Source organism: Lethenteron reissneri, chromosome 15 (assembly GCF_015708825.2).
Source record: "Lethenteron reissneri isolate LAM-NWPU_2019-01 chromosome 15, ASM1570882v1, whole genome shotgun sequence".
NCBI lineage: Eukaryota > Metazoa > Chordata > Hyperoartia > Petromyzontiformes > Petromyzontidae > Lethenteron > Lethenteron reissneri.
In genome coordinates, this window is record NC_083793.1 from 7,442,753 (window position 1) to 7,463,651 (window position 20,899).

Genomic DNA, 20,899 nt, shown 5'->3' on the forward strand with positions numbered 1-20,899 from the left:
GAAAGCATAATTGAGTCTCAAACTTTTTTCAGAAGGGTCCTACCAAGTTTCCACAGTAGGGGACAATGCTGCTATGTCTAATCCCAATTGAGTTACTTGCAGATATTTTTTCAATATTGGGATGTTTGGCCAATGCCAGTCACATGACATGCATTTTTTGTAGTTATGGGAGGAAATAGGAGAAGCCAAAGGAAACGCATTCAGAACAGGGTGAGAACATACAAACTCCACACAGAAGAGACACACGAGTTTCATACATTTAATTAATAAATGTAGCAAATTATTTGGCAGTAAGCATCGACAAAAAAAATCACTAGTGGAATTACCAAGGAATTATGCTCCATATTCACACATACGCCCTTTTAAAATCCCATGTAAAAATAAATGCATGCTATTTTCTTGCGTAAAATGCACTTGCTTATTTAATCCACATGAAAGCTTTCCACAGTCACTTAATTTTCTCGCTGCTTCAGCAGTTCCACTGCTGGATTATCTATTCCGCCTGAGGACGACCGCTTGTGTTGCGATCGAAACGTCGTGATATATTATTTTTATTTTATTTTTCTACCTCCGTGACTTTACCGAAAGAACCAAAGAGTATTCATTTTCACAGTTAATTCAGTGTACATAATATGCGCGGAGGCACTTATAAGATAACTACCGAAATGAAAACTATATATATCTGCGTTCTTCCAACACCCTGTCTATGTGATACCATTACTTTGTAAGTAGGGCACCTGACAGTTTCGGCAAAGTCGTTCGACACCCACTTAATTACATTGTTGATGCTTGCAATTTACTTACGTAACATGTAACGGGCAGCCCGATCAACATGCCGAACAACTATCTATTTTGCACACGCGTTTTGTTGTTGTTGTTGACAAACAAACAACGATTGAGACTGAAAATGCACGCACGTATATCCCCGCCCCGTGTGTTATCCGTGGGCCAAACTACGCACAGCACTGTCTGATTTTGAACCTACGAAGAGATTCATTGGGAAACTCAGGCGATCGCTCGCTACTTCTCACCAGAGGTTGCAACCGGGTACCCGATACCCGTACACTACCCGATACCCGGCTACCCGTACCCGGCCGGGTACAGGTACCCGTTTGCTACCCTGGTGCGGCCGGGAACGGGTACGGGCAGGCCGTGAGTCACTGGTGAGTCACCGTTTGTCACTCATTTCCCAACGTCTTGTCTCTTCTCACAATTCAAGTTCCTAGAATCAACCCACTCGCACCTGCAACATGGCTTCATCCCAGAGGTCGCAATCAGGTACCCGATACCCGTACCCTACCCGGCCGGGTACGGGTACGGCCGGGTACGGGTACCCGTTTGCGACCCTGGTGCGGCCGGGTACGGGTAAGGAATCAAAACCCGTTTGCGACCTCTGCTTCTCACGCCGATGAAGAGGAGGACGGGCAGGAGGGCGGGCTGCCTTCTCCCGAAAGAACCAGCTGGCTTGTGTGATCCCTGGGCGCCCAATCATCTTGGCTGCCGGCAGTGCAACAGGGCATGCGATCACACGCCGTCACGGGTGATCTCTCACGCGTGCTTTCCCCCTCACCCTGGCGAGGGTAAGGTGCCACAAGCTTCATTAGGGATCCACGTGGCATTTCGGGGCCCCTGTTGTGCACCTTCTGAGAGACAGGCAAACCCTCGCAAATGTCAGCGCTCATTATGGGCAGTGACGGGAGTTGTGTGTCTGTGTGTATGTGGAGCGACGCTCTCGCCGGAGCTGGAGGCTGACTTCTTCTGCCAGCCTCCAGCGGATTTGGAGGTGATCAGGCAGGTCGACACCGGCGTCGGATTAACGCCGGGGGGTGGATTTAGGGGCTTCAGCCAGCGGACTTGGATATTGATGGGGGTGGGGGGCAAACATGTATACTGTATGCCTATTCATAGTGGTTGAAACTGCAACACCGTGTGCGTGATTTTTATTTGATATCAGCGAGGCAGCAGGGATTCATCTTCTTGGTTCTTTCGGTAAAGTCACGTAGAAGGGAAATAATAAAATAATAAAAATAAATTATATTATTTTATTATGATTTATTTTTATTATTTTATTACTTCCCTTCAAGGTGACTTTACCGAAAGAACCAAGAAGATCGGCGAGGCAGTTGAAGCAATGGGAAAGGTTGTTAAATCCACAACTATCCAGCCAGCAGTGAAATGGATGATCGAAGTGCAGTGTGTGTGTTGAACTTCTTTCGCACCGTACGTAGCCAACCGTGCTAATCGGGCGGTGGGTGCACCGCAATTAGTTTATTGGCTGGTTGCGTGTAGCCAAGACGCCTTGATTGTGTGGAAGAGTAGGCCAAATACCAGAGGGGCTCTCTCTCGAGCTCCCTCTAGCAGAGGCCATTCTACCAACCAGTGGTGTGGAGCGAGTAAGTAATAGGATTGCACATTTACTTTCCTCCTTGCTGACGGCGTTTGAAAAGCAACTCTTACAAAACGTTATAACTGCACTTCAGTAATCCATTCGACGGCATCGGTAGTTGCCTGATGTATTGTCGCTTCTGTGCCACTTTCCAGTGTCACCGCACAGTGGGCTGTGGTCGGGTGAAGTGATGAACAGATTTCGCTTCTCGTTCACAGGAGGTTGGACGCCACTTTAATTTTGCCATTCGTGAGGACATTGCATTTACCTGTTGTGCGTTTGTGTGAACAACGAATGGACTTAGCGCAGCCCCTCGTGCCTTCCACACAGACAGAAGCCGGAAAAGAATCCCAGCATATTTCTTGGTTCTTTCGGTAAAGTCACGTAGAAGGGAAATAATAAAATAATAAAAATAAAACGTAATAAAATAATAAAAATAAACAGAACGAAATAAAATTCTCACGACGTTTCGGCCACAACGCAAGCAGCCGTCCTCAGCTGAAGAACAGAGCTGTCTACGTGACTTTACCGAAAGAACCAAGAAAATGAATCCCTGCAGTCACGAAAGCTTTAAATCGAAAAATCCCAGCATTGGTTCTTCGACTGGTTGCTTGTTCGGGACTTGGGGCTTTCAGAAATGTCTCCTTATGACGAACCTTCACTGTCGCACGACGATAAATCGTACGCGTAATTTGTTAATTGAATATGTATCGTCATAACGTACATTACTTATGCGCCCAAAGGAAAATAACTTTCATCTTCTTGGTTCTTTCGGTAAAGTCACGTAGAAGGGAAATAATAAAATAGCAAAAATAAAACATAATAAAATACAATTCTCACGACGTTTCGGCCACAATGCAAGCAGCCGTCCTCAGGTGAAGAACAGGTCTGTCGGAAAGACAGCGTCTGAAAAAAAGGAAAATAGCTTTGTTCGTATCAACTTTGTTTTAGCTGTGCACAATTCGTATCTGACACAGTAGCGCGGTTGGCTAGGTACGGTGCGAAGGAAATGCAACATACACACGACCAAACAAAACAAGGACTGAAATAACGGAGGCGAATAGCCACGGAGTGTTCGGTATTACGCATGGGGTGATGGTGGTAAATCAGTAAAGCAACGGAAATGAATTAACAAGCGGGGCTCCACTTGACCCACCCCTGCCAAAAAAGAACTATAACAGCCCTGGGCCATCATCAAAGCTAATTTGTCCATCATAGACTCCTCAAGCGACTCTACGTGGATTGGTCCACGGGCAAGAACACATGGCAGTGCTTGGCACATTGCAAGCCCCCCACCCCACACACACACACACCCCACCATGTGATTGCAAGCAACTTGGGAGTGAATCAAACTGGGCTCGTATGAGTGGTGACACTTGACCGCCGTTGCACTAATTAACCTCCAGAGAGAAAATACCCGAGCGGAGATGAAAATAAAAACCCGCTTGCAAGTCTTTGTGTGCGTATCGGAGTGCTCAGGGCAGAGGTCGCAAGCGGGTTTTGATTCCTTACCCGTACCCGTACCCGGCCGCACCATGGTCGCAAACAGGTACCCGTACCCGTACCCGGCCGGGTACGGGTAGCCGGGTATCGGGTAGGGTACGGGTATCGGGTACCCGATTGCGACCTCTGGCTCAGGGTGATGGCATGCCCAAGCTGTGGCTCGTTTGTTTGCAGAGGTTTAGAGGTTCGGATATACCGGCCGCCCCGTTATATTCGAACCGTTATTTGAAAGAGTGAATAATCTCCGATTAGCGCGCGCGGTTGGCTACGTACCGTGCGAAATAAGTTCGACATACGTACAACAACATACAAGAGTAGGCCAAAAAAGATCCCTTGAAATCATTCGCAACAACATGGCATTGTGTGTTGGCGTCATAATCCAAATATCTACGAAAATCACCAAGGAATGTCCTTAATGCTCGTGACGTCACTCCACATCGACCAGCCCCTCTAATTAATGTTCATGAGCAGGTGACGTCCTCCAAATGGACACCCCCCACCCCTCCTCATTAATAATCATGAGCGGGTGACGTCACTCAATATAGAGTACTCCCCCCCCCCCCCTCACTAATAATCATGCGCAAGTGACGTCCTCCACATGGACCCCCCCTCATTAATAATCATGAGCAGGTGACGTCCTCCACATGGACCCCCCCTCATTAATGATCATGAGCAGGTGACGTCCTCCACATGGACCCCCCCTCATTAATAATCATGAACAGGTGACGTCCTCCAAATGGACACCCCCCCCCATTCATAATAATTAGCGGGTGACGTCACTCCACATGGGGGGCCGAGGCGCCTCCTCCCCCCTCCTCGGTGTCAACTCACAACCCTCACTACAAAGGCAGAACCCTCACGTCACGTGATCTCCGTCACGCTGTTGAGACATGGAAGTAAAAAGGACGTCACGATGAACAAGGGATTATAATCTTAAAATTAAATAAGTCTGTGTCACCGCGCCCTTGCAAATTGCACACGCATTAATGCAATGAATATTACGTTGCGGTCTGCTTTTCGCTTACAAGTATCAGATTTACTGTAATACACCCGTCCTTGGACAGGGAAAAAGGCTAGTAAAAAAAACTGTAACTGCAAAGTACTCATTTAAAATATACATTGCAATTACCTCCCCCCTACTGCGAAAACGTGGCACGACCCTCCTGCAAATAGCCATGAGACTATCCTGGGTAAGACAAGTGTCATAATATAAAAAAAATGCCGGTTGTTTTTGGGAAAGTTAGCAGGCTTGCCCCAGCTGGTTACAGCCCAGTTACTTAATATTGCGTCTGGCACACGAGAACTAATGAGCAGTCATCTTAGCTTCTGGATGATCCCTTGGTTCATTCAACAGCAGCCAATGTTGTGCTCAATTAGCCATGTTCATGCATATACAAATGGGCGTAAAGTGGCATGCATACACATGCAGTTTCACGCATTGTGTCTTGTTCAAAAGACATGTGTGCGAGCTTGAAATTTGCTTTGCATGTCGATAGGACATTCCTCCCGAGCAACAATAACATAAAAAAAATAGCAGAATATATTTTGCTATTTAATTAAGCGGAGAAAGCCTGCGACAGGAACACGCTACCATGGGGCCTTTTTAAGGATGTAAAAGTAAAGCAACATGTGGCTGTGCAAACAATTATTTGCCAACGACGGTCAAGAGTTTTGGAGGAAAGACTGGAATGTCAATCAGGACAAAGAGTCTGATTAGCATAAGCAAATTGGTTGTCCATGCTGTCAAGTGTTCTGTGGGCATCGCCGCTTTGATTGAATAAAACAGATCAGCAACGAAGCAAAACACACGTGCATTTTTAAACCGATGGTTTTCGAGAACGTTCACAGTTTGCTTGAATTATTGTTTCTTCTCTTTCTTCTCCTGTAATGAACTTCTAGAATCTGCTAATGAGGTTCTACTTAGATTTAAAGTTTTCGTGACTGCAGGGATTCATCTTCTTGGTTCTTTCAGTAAAGTCAGGTAGAATGGAACAATAAAAATAATAAAATATTATTTTATTGTGTTTTATTTTATTATTTTTATTGTTCCATTCTACGTGACTTTACCGAAAGAACCAAGAAGAAGAGGTTCTACTTATGAAAAAAAAGAGAAAAGCAGTATTCTATCACACTGAGGAAAGTCTGCGTGCTTTATGAACGATGTGTTTTTTGGATAATGTACATTCAACAAGGAAGGTGACACTTACTCTTGCTCCATGTGAAAATATAAAGACTATTCCATCGGCTTATTTATGGGCTTTCCAAACCAATATTATCAAAGCAGCATTTGTTTTAAACAAGCAATCTCGAGACCAGTTTTGACCGTTTGGGGTCTCATCAGCAGAGTCCGGGTTGTTAAACAAAATGGTTTTGGATTAACCAGATGTTGTCGGCAAGAGCATTACATATTACCTACGGGAGTGCCGTTCAATGCAACAAAGTATTGACCTAGGCAAACTCAAAATGCGTTGCCCTTGGAGGATAACGGCTAAAAGCTAATCTAAGCCGAACTCCATTCTGTTTCCACATAAAACCGGCTTTTTGTGTTGCATAAGTTCACAGATGGAATGCTACATTTTTCTATTTGAAATTTCAATGGATGTAAAACGTTCCATTAATATGAAGTTTTTTTTCCTCCAGAGGTCAGCGAGTTGAGACCGTTCGAGTGAGATCCTGAGTTCAAATCTGTGCAGTTGCCCAGTGGATAAACTGGGTTCTCAGGTGCAGCGTGTTCATGTCCTCACGCCGGCCTTCAATGAATGCACAAGAAAGCATCGTATTAAAATCGGATTTGCACTTTATTTGGTTAAATTCCAGCTCAGAGAATTTAACAGAAATTGCTTTGACCGTCATGCTTCAATCTCATTGTGGTAAAGTGAAGGATTTTGATGGATTTTTCTGAAGTCATGAGGAAGATTCCTATTGCGGGTGTGCTGTTGTACATGCGGTGCACTACTCTCAGAGATTTGTCAATAACACTGGTCAACACACGTTTTATGGCATAAGGTATTCCAACGGGTTTAATGTAATTTTAGGGTGCTGATTCCAAATCTGGCATCAGTTTTTGTCTATCACATCAGGTTTTTGAGATATCAAATATTGCATTTTTTATAAAAACTGCAGAAGAAAAATATTAAACAAATGTGGATATCTATATAAAATGATATTATAAACACACTATCCTAAAAATACAGCACCATATTTTAACACTAAAGCAGTCACTGACTCGCAACAACTTGCAATCATAAGTGATAGAGTTAATTTCAGGTAAAATCAATGAAAATGGGGTATGTCGATAGCATAAAATGAGATGTGATAGAGCAAATCTGAGATCAGATTTGGAATCAGCACCCTGAAATTAGTCTAAAACAGCTGCAAAAGTCCAGGCCAGAATTTTTTTTTTTGCTGACCAGTGTTATTTATATACCTCATGGTATGATGCCTGATAGCACAGTTAAAAAAAAACATTGGGGGTAAAGAAGGCACATAATGTAGTACGTTTTCAGTGTTCATCAAGGAATATACTTTGCAATCATCGCCACCCTCCTGGCAGACTCATACCCACATGCAGGCCAGGTACTGATTAATTTTGTGCCCAGAGATCGCTCTGAGATGCCCCTAACATATAGGGTTCTATTACAAAAATACATCACTCTCATTATCATCATTTAACAGCAACAATGAACGTGAGCAGGGGTCTTAAAATTATCTATATCTGTCCGTCGCTATAACGTCAAAGGGCGTACGCATATTTACGTTATGGATACATTTACGAAGGTAGCAGTTACCGTGGCCAACTTTAAGAAATGGCCCAGGTGCGTGAGAGAAACATGCAGTCTGATGTGTGCACGCAAACGTGTGCAACGAAACGCTACTTGGCACAGAGGCAGTGGCGCGCAAGAAGAAGTACTCAATTCATCGTTTATAATTGCCACGACGTGTCAGTGCCACCTTCAAGGTGAAGGTGGCCCCGCATGGACACCGTCGCAGCCACCCACTGCCAACTTCTGTCGAGTTCCACGCGTCATCGGCGGAGCGCTGCAAAGCAATGTCCACGGATGCGCTTCTGCGACCGTCTGGAACGCTCTTCCTTTCGGGATTAGGAAGCCACTGGAGTTCAGCATTTTTCAGAATTTTAATTGAAAACTCACTCTTTAGAACTGCTTTTTGAGTTTAGTTTGTTGTCCTTCCCCCGCACCTCCGATTAGCACGGTTGGCTACGTACAGTGCGAAATAAGTTCTATATAGATACGTAGAAGGTTGGAGAAACTTCACTTGTGGTATAGAAACGATTACAACGTTGTACAACTATGTGATGTTCGAATGCTCTACGCCTTGACTTCAAAGCCAGCCACCATGCAGGGGTGTTCAACCCTCATCTCTGCAGCATCCTTTCACTGTTCCACAAGCACACCTTTACCCAATGTATGCTGAACTTCTTTTGCACCGTACTTCGCTTTTTTTGTTTGTTGTCCTTACACGCACCGTCCGATTATAATCACGGTTGGTTATGTACGGTACGAAAGAAATGCAACATACATACCGTGCTAATCGGAAGTGCAGTGGAAGGAAAACAAACTAAACACAAAAAGCAGTTTTTAAGAAATTAGTTTTCAAATGTCATCCTCCCTCCACACGCTCTCTCTCTCTCTCTCTCGCTCACAGAGCTCGCCAGGCAATTCCATGTCTTCTCCTCCAACATCTCCCCCCCCGCCCCCAAGACACAAAAATCGTATTCCTTTTATCCATAACACCCCCCCCCCCATCATCCCTCCTGTCCATCACTTCCAAATGAATCGTTAATTCCTGATTAATGAACCTCTCATTTAATCCATTTCAATTGATCATTTTGGCTACTCGCTGGCTTTTCCCGTTCATCAGGCCTGCTTAAGAAGAGCCTTTAAACAACCTCCACGATGCTTCTGTTTCATTGCACACATCTAAGCGCGCGTCAGCACATTCGTGGATCGCACAGCGGAGCCCGATGGAGTTGCTGACCAGCAGGATCAGTAAGTGAAGACAATCTTTGATTTTGTTTTCCGTAACAGTGCTAATTTTTTTCTCTCTCTAGAAAAGCTCCACCAAGTCTCAAAAGACTTCTGTTTTTTTTGTCTCTTCTCCAGGAGGGTCCTGCATTGGGATGCTTGTCAAACTCTATTAATGAGAGTTTGCCACGTGGTTGGAAACTGGAGTACCCTGAATAAAATCTACGCATACGAGTGAAAAGGACTTTGGGCGAGGTAAGTATAGCTCAACTTCATCGTTTATTCATAAAGTTCATACTCATAGAGGCTCCACTCCAGAATGCGCCCAGAGTTCTCTCAGGCCTCTTATATATCCTGTACACCCCCCCCCCCCTTTCTAGCAGGGTCTCCTCTTTCTTCCAACCACCTTTCTCCTTTTCCAACGGTTATCAACCGTTCCTTATTCATTTATCTTCCCACCTCTTCCCTTTGCACCAATCTGATTTTAATGATCTGATGCCTTCCAATCAAATTGATGTGGTGGCGTCACCGGCCAAGTCGGTCGTCAGTGGCTCTGATACTTTTAAACTTGGCCTGCCTGTGAAGTCGTTAAGACTTCTGGTAGACCCCCCCCCCCCCCACACACATACACAAGGTTGCCGCCAGTCCTCACCGTTACACGAGGAAATAACACTTGGGGTGTTACGAGTCATCTTCTTATCCTTTCCATCAGCTTCTTTGGCGATGGGGATCCCCCTGCTTGTGTCTGCTCTTTCCTCATTCTCTTGCACTGCTCATGTCTAAACCTTTCTGCTCAATGTCCTTCTTCATTGTGTCTACCCAACACAATTCTTGCTTTTCCTGTTAGCTCCCTCCCATAGAATATAGGAGGTAGTGGATTAGATCCCCACCCTGACACCTGTATATTTGGAGTTTGCATGTTCTTCCCGTGATCGCGTGGATTTTTATCTGGGTCCTCCGGGTTTTCCCTCCGTATTTATAAACATGCGTTTAGAGTATTTGGCTCATATACATTTCCACGTGATAAGCCACTTCGTTGAGCTATCATTTGTAACCAGGTCGCTTCTGAAAATTAGCTATATAGCTCAGTGGGCTTTACGAGGTAAAATATAAATAGTTTCGTTTTTTACTCTTGCTCCATCTACTTCTGCATGCATTGCCAATGTATTCGTTCTGGATCCGATCTTGATACGTACCCAATTCACTGAGGCGTCGATACATTGTATTTATTAATTGAACAATACATGCGTATAATTGTACGTCTAAAGGATCAACGTTGTTATATAACGTGTACATTATATGGAATCCTTTGAAGTGTAACTTCTGCAGCCACTTGTGGCTGCTACATTCACCGCAATGTTACAAAAGAATAAACCCTTAGAAATATAGATAGTCAATCCATCGGCAGATTTAATACACTGAGTCGATACGGAGACAGCCCATTGTTTTTGTCTCAGTATTGTTGTGCAGTTTCCAGACAACCTCGCAACCACGGGCCCATGCCATCTGCTGTGCCACTTGTGGACTCCCATCCAATAAGCAATCAGCCTCAGCCGTGCTTAGCTCCTGAGATTTGGTGGAATTGGACAAATTAACAGTGATTTAGTATTTCACATTGAAGATATATAATTCTAGAGCAACAGTGGCGCCGTGGTTAGCGCAGTGCAATATGGACCTGGATTTAACACGTAGGCTTTCGCGACCAATATTATTCATAATCAACGTTTTTGGGTTTAGATCGCGTTATTTATAAATGTGTCGTAACCCTCCACCACCCGACACGGCCAATCAGTAAAAAAGTGTCATGTTGACAAAAGACAAAATAGTTCACTGCTTTAGCAATTGCCCGATGATGCTGGATGCAATTACCAGCGAAACGTCGTACTCATTGTAAATGTTGTGGTTTCACGCTTCAACACACCGGTGGGCTAAAGCAGTGAACTATTTGTCTTTTGTCAACGTGACACTTTTTTACTGATTGGCCGTGTCGGGTGGTGGAGGGTTACGACACATTTATAAATAACGCGATCTAAACCCAAAAACGTTGATTATGAATGGACCTGGATACCTCAGTTTTATACCTGGCCACGGCTAACATCACGAGCTAGTGCTATCAGAACCAGGTGTGGTTACCCCCCCCCCCCTTCTCCAACCCGGCACTGACCAGCATGGTGAAGTATGGTTAAATAACTTGACATGTAGGTATGTACTATATGTTGAACTGGTGAGGCAATGGATTGACAGAAGGTTGAGTAATATTATACGGTTAATTGTTGTGGGTTGATGTTTTCTCAGAGCTGTTGCAAGCTCATTGCTATACATATTGCCATGTATTATGGAATGACAAATGAACAGACGTCTGTCCATAATGTTAGCAAAAAAGGTAATTCCAAACGCTGATTACTTCCGGAAAATGCCATCCTTAAATCAGCAATCCTAATTAATTTGATTTGAATGTTTTTTTTTATCCCACTCTTCTGTACCGGTGGGGCCAATACAATCCCAGTTGCTGAAGGCATCCGCAAGACGCTGTGGTAGAAAACACCAACACGGCCTGTGTCCCTGCTGAAAGCAAACAATCTTCCGAGAGTTCGCTGAAACAAGGCGATCAATACGGGTATATCTTGAAACGATATGTGGGTGCAACAACCCTGGGGCGTCTCTGTAAAGGAGCGGAATGCGTGATCACTCTTTCATAGCATAAAGCTGTTCCAGTGCTCACACGTCCGAATGAGCTACAGCGTTATTCGAGGGCTGCACATGCAGCGTTTTTTGGTCCTTTTGATGGAACTCGATGGATCGTCGTTGTATAATCCAGATTAGCCCGATTGCTCCTCTCTACATTCATGGCCTCCTTCAGCCATATATTCCATCAAGATCATTAAGATCTTGATTTAAAGCTTTCGTGACTGCACGGATTAATATTTTTGGTTCTTTCGGTAAAGTCACGTAGAAGGGAAATAATAAAATGATAAAAATATAAAACAATAAAAATTCTCACAACGTTTCGACTGCAACACAAGAAATTATAATTCACACCTGATGATGATTCCTTCTGTTGCAGTCGAAACGTCGTGAGAATTTTTATTGTTTTATATTGTTATTATTTTATTATTTCCCTTCTACGTGACTTTACCGAAAAAACCAAGAATATCATTAAGATCTTCAGATAAGGCATTGCTCACTATCCCACGGCCGAGGCTTCACGCCTTTGCGGGGTGACGGTGCCTTCGCAATTGCGACGCCTATTCAAATCTCGACTAAAAACGTATCTGTTTAAAGTGGCTTACTCTCTTTAGTTATTTTTAAACGTCTTTCTCACCTCTTGGTTGATGTTAAGCTATTGCCGCCGTTTCCTGCATGACGATTGTTTAAGGGCGCTTTATAAATGTTAATTATTATTATCATCCCTAATCGAGGTTTTTTTTGGGTTATATCGCGTAAAAATATAAATGCGTCGTTAAAACCCGCCACCACCCGACACAGCCAACTAGTAAGGGTTGTCACGTAAACAGAACGTGGTCAATCCGTCACTAGTACAGCACACCGGTGTGCTGGAGAGCCAAGCCACAACATTTACAATCTGAGTACGACGTTTCGCCATTTACAATCTGTAAATGTTGTGGCTTGGCTCTCCAACACACCGGTTAGTGCTGTACTAGTGACGAATTGGCCACGTTCTGTTTACGTGACAACCCTTACTAGTTGGCCGTGTCGGGTGGTGGCGAGTTTTAACGACGCAGTTATATTTACGCGATCTAACCCAATAAAACCCTCTTATGGATGATATTGGTCGCGAAAGCCTGCTACGTGTTAAACGATTATTATCTCACGCTGAGAGGGGAAGCATGCACGACTCCAATGTGTTCCCGTTGCACCGTGTACTCTTCAGCATGGTGTCCGACGTTTCGCCACACAGTGCTGGGAGTTTCTTGTGGAGCTAAATTGAGCATCGTCATTTCTTCCTAAGCATAGACTTCATCCGGGCACTCTGGTTTCCCCTGGCATGCACGTATGAGTAACAATAATAAACTCGCTTTTCTATAGCGCAATTCGTGCAAGGCCTCTACGCGCTTTACACGAAGCTTAAGTTATGCAGAAAACCTGTTGTTAAACAGGTGAGATTTAAGACGCGATTTAAAAAAAGTGTAACAGATACAGACTAAATCTTGATTTGAAGCTTTCGTGACTGCAGGAATCCATACTCTTTGGTTCTTTCGGTAAAGTCACGTAGTTAGAAATAAAATAAAACAAATCACGACGTTTCGATCGCAACAAAAGCGGTCGCCATCATCGGTAACGTCACGACCGCTTGTGTTGCGATCAAAACGTCGTAATTTGTTTTATTTTATTTTTAACGATGTGACTTTACTGAAATAACCAAAAAGATACAGATTCTTTCATAGGCCAAGGAAGGGAATTCCACAATCGAGGAGGCTGGCTACAAAGATACCTGTCTTCCATCGAACAGAGTCTGGTCTTTCTCTGCTTACACCAGTGTCCTCCCAGAGAAAACACAAACAATATCGTCTGCCTCAACCAATCATTGTCAAGAACCAGCAGCAGCAGCAGCAGCAGCCGGCAACGCTGTACAAGCGAGGGAGATGCCGATAATTCTCACGACACGTTTGGACGCACAGTGCATCCCAAAGAGCCACATCGCAGAGCTATACAGGTCAACTGCGAAACCTACACAGCAGTTGAAAGATAAACAAGTTGCATTTAATTTCTAACGTGCATGTTTAATATTCACATTTTATGAATACATATTTGTAGGATTGACGTGGATCTTTTCTTTTGGATCTCTGTGGAAACATGAGGATGTATTTAAATGCAAACACAGGCACTGTGAATTCATCATACATGCGGTGAATGTATATGTATGCTAAACCTCGTGTGCTGTTCATGTGCTAAAAAAAGTCCATTGTGCTTAATATCGAAGGACACACTTTTGCCAATCCCAAATAATGGTTTTAAATCAAGAAGCAGGAATGTCATCCCACATACCCATGAGTGTGGGCAGCAAACCTAAAGGGAAACATACTGTGAATATTTGAACACTCTGAAAGGGCATAGGTATGTTCCTGAAAATGTCACTCTCGTCGCTGGCAACGCATGGCAGATAATTCACGGGAAAAAGGACATTTTTCTTCATGTACTAGAGAGGGCAGCTTTTAGTAAACATCATTACAATCCGTTGTTCTAATGAGAAAAAATGAATCAAGCACTTGTTTGACCTTGATCTCCAGCTGGCATATGAATCAGACACTTTTTAAATGTATTCCCAAAAGCAACGATCCCATGATGATGAAAGCCATGGTAATGATGATGTACAGACATTATTGGGGTTTTTTTCATGATGGGGGAGGGGGGGGGGAGAGATTTAGATGAGGGTTAGAGGGAGACAATAACTCAAAAATAATCGACCTTTCTACAAAGCTGCTTAATATTTGTCCTCACATTGTGTTCATGGAAACTCCCTGGGGAGCAGTGCCTTGGTTGCCAGATGGCCTGACCAACTGGCGTCAGCAACGCGATGTTCAACTAAAAGTTTAACGTCGCACAATTGTAAGTGGGCATCCATGCACACATCGCTGCCGCTGCTGCCAGATTAGCGGCTGTTTGATTGACAAATTACGCTGCTCGTACGTACATTCAACAAACAAAAACAAGCATAACCCTGTACTGCCAGAGGCAATAGCTACAGTGGCAGGTATGTTATCAAACCATGCGAATACCCGACGTGTCTGTGAATACCTAGACGGTGGTTTAATTGCAAGCAGCGATTTCCACGACAGAGAGATTCCGCCCGCGTTGGCATAGTGTGCTCAATATTGACTGAAAATAGCTATGAAGCTGCCTTCAGTTGAAGGGGGCAACAGAAGATGTCAATGCATCCTTAGCTGGTTGGTGGTGTCTCACATCTGAAATGAATTTCAATGGAATACTGGCTTGAACAGTGGATTTTAATTTTTGCTGGGAAGATGGTGAACTTGTATAACTCTTGACAGAGGACTGCCATCGTTGAAACTCTATCTGTGTTATCTCCCCCTTTTTTGAAGCCGACTTCACATTATTATACTTTAAATATATGAATAAACCATTCCTTTACAGTTGGAAGTTAATTCTGGGGCTGTCCAGACAGGCTGGGCTCCACAGCATTCGGTAATTTATTTTGTGCCATGCGCACGCTCACCAGCGGTTTATCTGACAGTTTTCAAGATCATATGTGCACTTCTTAAATGTCGGCCACTTACGAGTACTAAAAACGAGACATTTCTTTCAGATATATTTCGTCTGATGTTCTAGCAGGCAAATGAATGATTTTTACCTATAAACTGGTGATGTGCATCCCGTACCATGTCTGACTGACCAGTTAAACAACTTACGTTGCAATGTCCTGCCATGTAATTAATTTAAATGTTATTTTTTTCTCTCTCTCTCTCTATCGTACACCTAAAGCAAACGTATTAGTGGCGCTGCACGCGCATGGGATTCCACACGACAACTTCGATTCCTTCCAGTTGGTGCACATAGCCACGCGTTTTTAGACTTATCATCACCTGACAGCAGAAGAGGCATTCGGTACAGATGCGTCATGGCAATGGGTGCTGCTGCGGTGTTACGGTCAGCACGCTGGGACTTGCAATCCAGAGGTCGCTGGTTCATTCCCCCTCCCCGCAACAGCCACTGTACACCCAGCAGTATTAATCGTTGCACCGCAGTTAGTTAATTGACGGGGTGCATATTGACAACGTTTTTTTGTGTTTAGTTTGTTGTCCTTTCCCCCACACCTCCAATTAGCACGGTTGGCTACGTACGGTGTGAAACGAGTTCAACATGCATACGTGGGTTAAAGTGTGGGTAATCCCATCTCTTTTAAGAAATTTGGATGAGTAGGCCAAATACCCTCTGGAAAAGCTCTGTAGAGCTCGCTCTGATGGAGGCTCTTCCACCAGCAATGGCACGAGCAAGCAGTTGCAGGACTGCACTTTTACCTTTTCCCTCAGTAACTAACCGACTGCTTCTATTAAATACAAACATTTCAAATATCCTTGCATGTATTAGCAAAACAACTTCATCAACTGAAACGTTACTTATAAAAATGCCCTAATTCTGTAACACTGACTTTATCTAAAGTGAATTAATAATTTGCGAATGTAACGTTTGTCCATGAAAAACAAGTACGTACCTGCATTTAAATGCTGAAACCCCAAAGTAGCTTAAGACCACAATTAAGGATGTCTTGAGAAACTGATCGATGTTTGTGTGGCCCGTGTAGCTTTCAGCTGGAACATAAATGCTTTGGGAAAAAGCACAAATTAACTGAACCACTGGAACTGACCGTGCAGCCTTCCATGCATTTTAAACTGTGAAATCACATTGGTAATTCACACACATTCGGACGGAAGAACGTTATAGGCCATTTCCATCAGCCATTCAAAACAAAAGTAATCATGAATTCATCGTGAATTATGTATATCTACACTTCGTGATACTATCAAACCAGGAGGGGGGGGGGGGGTGAAGTAACCCTGCTTAAATTCAGCTCCGAAACCCCACTGAGAGTTCTGTTCTTAAAGCCACCTGCAGCATTCCATGGAATGCTCCAAATGTAATGTTGCCCGCTGTGACGAAGAGTGTCATCCAAATTAAATTACGCAGGTGTGGTTTGTTTATGCGAAACACACCAACGCAATAGGATCACGAACCCTCTTTGAAAATTGGCATTTGTGCCGTGTGGTACAATCATTTGTACGGATGAGCAGCTGGCAATGAATATGATATAATTCCAACGTGATGCAATATGCAAAGCTCATGATCGAGACATTTTTTTCATCTCACAATTGTATGTATTACCCTTTTTCAATTATTTTAGTTGTCTCTCATTTACACTGAGAGACAAAAAGGAGAACGTACATCGGTTAATGACACAATTCATACCGTTGATAACGATAAGTAGGCAAGGCATATGCCTAGCAGGAATGATGTTTAATGGTCAATAATGATGGCGGAGTGGCATACGGCAGGTTGTGCACCAAGGATATGGAGCAATGAAATCAGCTCGTGTACAGGTGCTATGTGGATTATTTCATCGCCGGATCGTGGGAGATCGCGGTATCTGGGGGCCTTAACGCAGCAGTGGATTCATTATGGATAATGATTATGACTCCAATAGTGTTATCGGTGTCATGTCACTAGAAAAATAAGCTTATCTTTCAAACTCTTCAGCTAGCAGTGCATCACCCCGTGTCAGAGAATAACCCTGCAAGGTACAATCACTAATTTCGAAGTCAAAGGTATCCACACAAGGGTTACATGTTTTTACGCTCTGTATCAACAGTATTGATGAAATGGAAATCAAACTGAGATTTTGTTTAAAATTCAAAAGCTGGAGTAAGCAGAATAAAGTAAAACATTTTTTTTATATAGAATGTGATTTTGTGTCTGTGTGTGCATGTATGATTCCACCAGGCTGAGAACGTGAACCCTGCTTTATTCACAATTGATGAAATTCAGATTTAAACCCAGGCTCTATGTGGTGGCAGCTCAATACTCCTCTGAGCCACCCGGCCACCTAAAAAAAAAGACGTTTAACCGGTATGGTAACCCCCCCCCCACTGCCGCCCCCACAATTAGGATAACCACACATATGCCAATGCAGCAGCTTTGGCATATGTGTGGTTGAGATGTCAACTACCTCGCTTGGTATACAGGAGGTCATGGGTTTGATCCAGACACCTAACGCCTGCATATTTGGAGTTTACATGTTTCTCTCCCCGTGGTCGTGTGGGTTTTTAGCCGGGTACTCTGGTTTTCCCCTCCACATTTATAAACACCATGCATTTAGAGTATTTGGCTGTAATACATTTACACATAAGCCACTTCTTTGAGCTATCATTTCTGGCCAGGGGGAAAAAAGAGCTATATAGCTAAGTGGTGCTTAATGGTTAAATATATATAAATGTTTTAAACAAGTGTTTCAATAATAGAGTTAATTAAGGCGATGCCACAAAGAATCGCAAAACAGTCGAGCTCCAGGTGCTGCTGTACATAAATCACGTGGACCGTTAACCCTTCCCTCTGTCGTTCTGCACCACGCAGCAGCAGGTGGCCCAGATTGCGGCATTTGGACATCTCACACCCCCCCGCCCCTGCCCGCACCCTTTAATAGCGCGCGCAAAAGATTGCCACCCGGGAACACGTACCCGCCAAACGTGGGCCATGTCAAACTTCATTTTGTTAAAACGAAGAATTCGTGGATACCCGTGATGGAATTAAAGGATTGATCGAAAGGCTCAAATGGATTTTCGAATGCTGCAGTCTGGGTGCGTTGTCGTTTCCGATTCAAGGCCACAGTACAAAGTGGCTGGTGACGAAAAGCGTCATGGACTGCGCGTTAGTACCTCACTCCGAGGGTATTCATCCATTGTCGTCATTAAATGTCTTAATACTGTACAGGGTGTTTCAATTTCAAAGCAGTATATTTCACGATGGCAACATGTTACAATTACACCAAAAGTTACAAACGGTTGAATGAGTTATACAATTTTACTAACCATTTTATAAATGCTCTATGTGCCCTCCACCTGCTGTACGGACAACATCGAGATGATAGTTGAATTCACCCCAAACGCCTCTCAAAGTGTCTTCTTCCACTGACGTCACCGCTGCCGTGATTCTGTTTTTGAATTCATCCAGATTAGTCGCTAATGGTGGCACAAAAACACGGTCTTTGACGTATCCCCAGAAGAAAAAGTCGCAGGGTGTGATGTCTGGGGATCTTGGGGGCCAAGAGTGTAGCGCCAAGTCTTGGGGTCCCGTGCTACCTATCCAACGTTGAGGCAGCACGTCTTGCGAATGACTGAGGCTTAGTCACATATTCACTTTAAGATGTTTTTTGTTCATGTTTTTGTTTTTTGTTTGTTGCGGTTGCACCCGATTCAAGAGCTGAATGGCTCACAGGGCTATACCTAATAAATGAACTTGAACTTGAGGCTCAAGGCTGTTTGCTGGGAGAGGCATCTAGCTGTAATCATTTGAAACTCTATGCCCCGCCCTCTCTATGCCCCGCCCTTTCTAGGGGTAAGAGCAGGGGTCCTCAAACTTTTTAAACAGGGGGCCAGTTCACTGTCCCTCAGACCGTTGGAGGGCCGGACTATAGTTAAAAAAAACTATGAACAAATTCCTATGCACACTGTATATATCTTATTTTGAAGTGAAGAAACAAAACGGGAACAAATACAATATTTAAAATGAAGAACAAGTAAAGTTAAATCAACAAACTTGCCAGTATTTCAATGGGAACTATGGGCCTGCTTTTGGCTAATGAGATGGTCAATGTCCGGTTCCATATTTGTCACTGCTAGTCTTAACAAGTGATGCAAGTGTGCATCCGTTAGTCTAGATCTGGTTGGAGATTTCAAATGTTTCATTCTGGAAAAAGTCTGTTCACAGACATAAGTGCTGCCAAAGATGGTTGCCATTCTGAGTGCATGGTTCCTGAGATAAGGATATGTCTCAGAGGGGAGATATGCATAGACATTATGAAGGCTGCTTGACTTGAATGCGTCTTTCAGAGAGTCACAATTCTGCAGGTCAGCCAGTTCCATTTGGTAAATTGTATCCACATTTTCAATGTCAATAGAAAATGGGTTACGGAAAAGCTGTATGTCCTGTTCATGGAGATGAAGCTCTTTAAATCTAAATTGGAACTCCTTTTGCAATTTTCCAGTGAATCCACACATGTTTTGTTTGGGAATGCAACCAATGGTTTTTCCGCTAACAGGTTTTGAGTTGTGGGGAGATGGCAGAAGTTTTCCTCCTTCACTTGTTTGATGAGGAGGCCTAATTTTACTTCAAATGCTTTGACATGTGATTGCAAATCACAGATGAGCTTCCCCTTTCCTTGAAGTTGCACATTGAAACTGTTGAGTAGCTCTGTTACATCTGTCAGAAAGGCAAGGTGCCATTTCCATTCTGCATCATTGAACTCTGGTACTTCTTTGTTTTTTGAAAGCAGAAAAGCTGTAATCTGTGGAAGTAAGTAATAGAAACGTTTCAAAACTCTCCCTCGACTCAGCCAACGGACTTCTGTGTGGTACAGAACATCTTCATAGTCAACATTTAGCTCAGACAGAAATTCCTGAAATTGTCTGTGGTTTAGTGCATGAGCTCTAATGAAGTTAACACAAGATACCACAATTTTCATAACAGAGTCCCACTTCAGTGATTTACTACACAGCACTTGTTGGTGGATGAGGCAGTGTATGGCTATTGGATGAGAATGGTTATGTTTGTCCATCTCTTGGGTAATGCGAGCAATTACTCCTTTATTAGACCCCACCATGCTAGGAGCACCATCAGTTGTCACACTGGCTAGTTTAGCCCAGTTCAGCTCCAAACCATTCACAGTTTGGTAAACCTTTTCATAGATATCCTCTCCTGTAGTTGTTCCTTTGATGCTTTGCAGTGCAGCAAGCTCTTCTGTGACTACGAAATAGTCATTCGTCCCACGAATAAAAATTAGAAGTTGTGCAGAATCACGAACATCATTGCTTTCGTCGAGTGCCAAGTAAAAATAGGAAAGTTTTTTTGCAGAGTTTTGCAAATGCTGATTGTCTCCCATGTCTTCAATCCTCCGTGTAATTGTAGGTCCTGAAAGACTCACTGTACTAAATAAATCGGCCTTCTCTGGACACATCTCTTTGGCAACAGAAAGAAGGCATTATTTGACAAATTCTCTCTCCACGAATGATCTGCCAGTGCACGCTATTAGCTTGGCAACTTGAAAACTTGCTCGCAGTGATTAAATATTTAGCTGCTTCTGCTTCACAAAAGTATTTTGCTAAGTTGTTAATGTATTTTTCAGTTTTAATATTTTATCTTTTCTCACTTCTCTGACCAAACAATCATATTTATCTTTATGTTGAGTTTCATAGTGTCGACGTAGTGCTCACAATTAGTGACCATGGGCCGGATAAATGTCCTCGGCGGGCCGCATGTGGCCCGCGGGCCGTAGTTT

The 20,899-nt window shown here is 43.6% G+C and overlaps 1 long non-coding RNA gene across 1 annotated transcript in view; it reads left to right on the forward strand.

Moving 5' to 3' along the window:
* The window catches only part of LOC133342515 (uncharacterized), an 82,106-nt gene that overhangs the window by 30,018 nt on the left and 31,189 nt on the right, over positions 1-20,899 (forward strand). Inside the window, exon 2 of the long non-coding RNA XR_009755162.1 lies at positions 9,013-9,129. This is a non-coding gene — a long non-coding RNA (uncharacterized LOC133342515). The remainder of the gene's footprint in view (positions 1-9,012; positions 9,130-20,899) is intronic.